The sequence below is a fragment of the Mus caroli genome, unplaced genomic scaffold (assembly GCF_978045245.1).
Source record: "Mus caroli unplaced genomic scaffold, Mus_caroli_1 scaffold_6, whole genome shotgun sequence".
NCBI classification, from domain to species: Eukaryota; Metazoa; Chordata; class Mammalia; order Rodentia; family Muridae; genus Mus; species Mus caroli.
The window spans coordinates 107,138,638-107,143,414 of record NW_028227261.1 but is presented as its reverse complement, the minus strand read 5'-3'; the positions used below and the strand labels follow the sequence as shown (position 1 = coordinate 107,143,414).

The following is a 4,777-nucleotide window of genomic DNA, read 5'->3' as shown; positions in this document are numbered from 1 at the left end:
CATGCCCAGCTCCTAGAGAGCAATTCTATGGTCAAGACATGATCAAGATGCCCATGACACCATGGCAGAGTCATGCCAAGGTTCTGTGGTTTGAAACCTTGGATGTGAGTCTCATTTTTCAAACACACAGCTGCAATGCAAAAGGCATCAGGAGGCCAGGCCTGGTATTAGGAACTGAAGAAGTGGCCCAGTTTCAGGTCAAAACAGTAGCAAGTACATTGTGATTTCCAGCCTTTTGGCTGTCATACAACTCCAAGTTCTTCAGTGTGTTCTCACTCATTAACATCCCGTTTAATGGGTGGCATATCTTGTCAAAGTCCTTCATATCTTCTGCTGCTCCTCCTAGGCACATGGGTTTCCTTCTCTCACCGGTGCTGGTTTAGACCCATCAGGTTCTTGAGCGTGACTGCTGCACCCATCAATCCTTGCACCAGTGCCTCTCCCGTGGACTTCACCTGCTTAGTCGTGTGGCCCATGTTCATTGCATCATTATCCGGTTTTCCAGGAAACGCCACGTATTTTCAAAGTCTGGGGAGGAGTCCTGCATCATCACTAGCTCTGTTGTGTTGTAGATGCCAGCCAGCACTGCACGGCGGGTGTACCAGTTAAAGTCAGTGGACTGGTCTCCAGCATAATGCCACATGTCATCCACCATGCTGGTGAGCAAGCTCAGGCTGGGTGGGATGTTGTGAGGGAGCAGGAGGATGCTGAGGGCCCGGGGCCAGTGCTCAATGTAGGGGATCAGCATTCTCAGTCTGGTTTCCACTGCATCCCTCAGGAACTGGTCTGTCTTCCTCTTCTCTGCCTGGCCCAGTTGCACCAGCTTCTGCTCCTCTTCAGCACCTGGTTGAGGCGAGCATTGCACTGGGTCACAAAGTGCAGAATCAGCTCACTGCCATCGCTCCCAAACATGCTGGCTGCTGCGCTGGAGAGACCCAAGGACTGGGCTCCTTCGGCAATGGCCTCTGCAGTCCAGCCATGGGCAGGCACAAACTTGAGGGCTGCTGTCAAGATGCAGTGCTGTAGCTGCTCCTCACTCTCATAGTCCTCTTCCTCCTCTCCACTCTGGTCTGTGTACCTGGGGGGTGGACGGGAAAACTCAGGCCCCTGTGTCTCAGAATGCTGCTGAGAAGAAGAGTGGGGAGGCTGCTGCTTCTGCTCTTCTGAAGACCAGAACCCCACGGCAGTATGGAAGGCACATGGCACCAGAGCTGGTTGGCAGCGGGCCACAGGCAGGCACCACAGCTGCAGGAGCCTCCAGCCCAAGTGGCTGAGGACACCAGACACGGCTGCTGTCAACGCCATCTTGGAAGTGGGTGAAGGATTACTTTCTTGCTTTTTCTATGGTCTAGTTTCCATCCTTGTGTTTGTGTTTTCCCTTTATTATCCTTTGACAGGCTGGATTCATGGAAGGATATTGTGTGAATTTGGTTTTATCATGGAATACTTTTGTTTCTCCATCTATAGTCATTGAGAGTTTTGCTGGGTATAGTAGCCTGGGCTGGCATTTGTGTTCTCTTAGGGTATGCATAACATCTGTCCAGGATCTTCTGGCTTTTATAGTCTCTGGTGAGAAGTCTGGTGTAATTCTAATAGGCCTGCCTTTATATGTTACTTGACCTTTTTCCCTTACTGCTTTTAAAATTCTATCTTTATTTAGTGCATTTATTGTTCTGATTATTATGTGTCGGGAGGAATTTCTTTTCTGGTTCAGACTATTTGGAGTTCTCTAGGCTTCTTGTATATTCATGGGCATCTCTTTCTTTAGGTTTGGGAAGTTTTCTTCTATAATTTTGTTGAAGATATTTGCTGGCCCTTTAAGTTGAAAATCTTCATTCTCATCTACTCCTGTTATCCATAGGTTTAGTCTTCTCATTGTGCCCTGGATTTCCTGGATGTTTTGAGTTAGAATCTTTTTGCCTTTTGCCTTTTCTTTGATTGTCGTGCCCATGTTCTCTATGGAATCTTCTATACCTGAGATCTTCTCTTCCATCTCCTGTATTCTGTTGCTGATGCTCACATCTATGGTTCCTGATTTCTTTCCTAGGTTTTCTATCTCCAGAGTTGTCTCACTTTGGGTTTTCTTTATTGTTTCTACTTCCCTTTTTAGGTCTTGGATGGTTTTTTTTCAATTCCATCACCTGTTTGGTTGTGTTTTCCTGTAATTCTTTAAGGACTTCTACCTCTTTAGCATTGTCTCCTTTATTTCTTTAAGTGAGTTATTAATGCTCTTCTTGATATCCTCTACCAGCATTATGAGATATTAATAACTCGGATTTTAAGTCCGAGTCTTGCTTTTCGGGTGTGTTAGGATATCTAGGACTGGCTGAGGTGGGAGTGCTGGGTTCTGATGATGGTGAGTGGTCTTGGTTTCTGTTAGTAAGATTCTTATGCTTGCCTTTCACCATCTGGTATTCTCTGGTGTTAGTTGTTATAGTTGCCTCTGGTTGGAGCTTGTTCCTCCTGTGATTCTGTTAGCCTCTGTCAGCAGTCCTGGGAGTCCAGCTCTCTCCTGAGTCTCAGTGGTCAGAGTACTCTCTGCAGGCAAGCTCTCCTTTTGCAGGGAAGGTGCACAGAAGTCTGGTGTTCAGACCTGCCTCCTGGCTGAAGATGAAGGCCCGAAACAGAGCCTGTCCCAGAAGATGTGTTGCCTCTACAGTCTACGCCCTCACCTGCACAGACTGGTCTCCGAGGGACCCAGGACACAAGATGGCTCTATCACCTGCTCTGGTGATCAGAGTCCTCCTAAGCCACCACCTCTCCTCTGGTGGGGGAAATGTGCCCAGATGTCTGGAGCTTAAAATGGTGTCTGTCCCAGAAGCTGTGTTGCTTCTGCAGTCTGCTCACTCACCTTCCACAGTCCCGTGAGTTTCTGATCTGCATAGTGAGATCATGTCCCAAGAAAAAATCAAGCAATAACATGGAAAAAAATAAAAATACACTTTTTAAAACACAGAATGATTTTCACCCACCAGTCAGCATTTCTAGTTATGGTGCCATGTGATCTAAAACACAGTCTGACAGAGCAATGAGTGGCAGTAAATTCCATTTGAGTGATTCATTTGTTACAGGCAGCATAGTGCTTAATGGCATAGAAGGTGTAAATAGAAAAGCAGTTGTACTATCAGCTTAGGACCAAATGGCTGAGGCTGACGAGCATCATCAGAAACTGTTAGCCCCAAAGTTAAACTGCTGTGACACTGGAGTTGATGTCCCAGATACAAAATAGAAATGAATAACTTCAATGCTGTGGATCAACTGAGAAGTCTTTCCTGGGCTTCTGTTTCTTTTCTATTGCTGCTGTAGCAATGGCCACAGACAGAGAAGCTTAATAAACAGAGGTTTATTATCATCCTCTAGGTCAGAATTCAGACTCGGGTCTCACTGGGGTGAGATCATGGTATCAACAGGGCTGTTTCTGCACTTGTAGGATCATGAGATCATTAGAAGTTTCTGCACCTATAAGAGAGGATCGTGGGTTTCTGTACCTGCAGGAGAGAATCTAATTATTGTCCTTTCTAGTTTGTAGGAGCAGCCTGCATGTTTTGGATCCTGGCATCTTCATCATTAAAACCATCAATTCTCCCCACATTGAATTACTGTGCCCCTCACTCTGTCTCTTGCTCCACTTTTATGGACTGGTATGATTCTATTGAGGCTGCAAGGACAATCTCCTTAGTTCAAGGTCAAGTGACCTTAATTGATTCTGAAATATTAATACCCCTCTCCCACACAAGGTAGAACATTCATTATCACCCGGTGTATTAACCCACTGAGACCCCTCTTGGTGCTGTGTGTACCTCTGGGACAAGCTGGAAGGAGAGAGAGGGCAAAGACATGAAATTCACAGAAGTTGAGGTCAGTGTGGAATCAATCCCTGTCTACCAAGCCAACAGTCAGCAGGTCACATTAAATCAACGCATGACAGTTGTGGAGACTTGGGAGCAATATATAGCTCTTCTAGCGGGGACACAAGAGGCAGGTCTCATGATGAAGTAACACTTGAAAGGAGCCTTTAAGACTAACTAGGCTTTGAAAGCAAAAAGTGGCAGAGGAAGCCATTGGTGTTTCATATGGTAACTGTGAGATTCAAACTGGAGGAATTGCCATTTTTTTTTTAAGAAAAAGATCAAGGGCCGGTTTTAAACATTCGACTTTACACATAAAAACAAAAGGCACAGAGGCAAAGGCCAGCAGTGCCAAGAAAAATTCAGAGAGCCTCTTTTACCGTGCCCCCTACCCCATAAGCTGGAATTGGTTTGGTTGGTTTTCCAGTTGTTTATATTCTCACTTCATTCCTTATACAATCTCAAAGTGTCACTCCTAACAACAGCTGACTATGACAGATAAAGTCCTGTGCTTGGAGAAGGATGGATTGATGAGCTGGAACCAAAGACCACCTACTAAAGAGGCTCCTGTTGGGCTTTAACCACTGTCCTTATAGGACTGTATGAAGGTCTAAGGAACAAGAGAGGCCAAGACAGTTCATGAGTGGGTTGCACACTAGGCAAACATAAGCATCAGAGTAGTTACTGCATCTTCCCAAGAACCTACTTCCATCACTGATGGCTTCCTAGGTATGACATGTATCATTGGATCACTGGAAGCCTTGTCAATGTGTTTAAAGGAATAGTTGTGAGGTCTCCCCTCATCAAAACCTTGAGTCTGCTGTGTCTGTAGGTCGTTTTAATGATTGGAACTCTTGTAATGATTGTATTGATTTATTCATTCATGAACTGGAACCAATCCTGGCGGCCAAGTTTCCTTTTCACATTTC

The 4,777-nt window shown here is 45.5% G+C and overlaps 1 pseudogene; it reads right to left on the bottom strand.

Annotated features, from left to right (window-relative positions):
- Positions 1–365: 365 nt before the first annotated feature.
- On the bottom strand, positions 366–1,305 carry LOC110293623 (ubiquinone biosynthesis protein COQ9, mitochondrial pseudogene; annotated as a pseudogene).
- Positions 1,306–4,777: the final 3,472 nt, after the last annotated feature.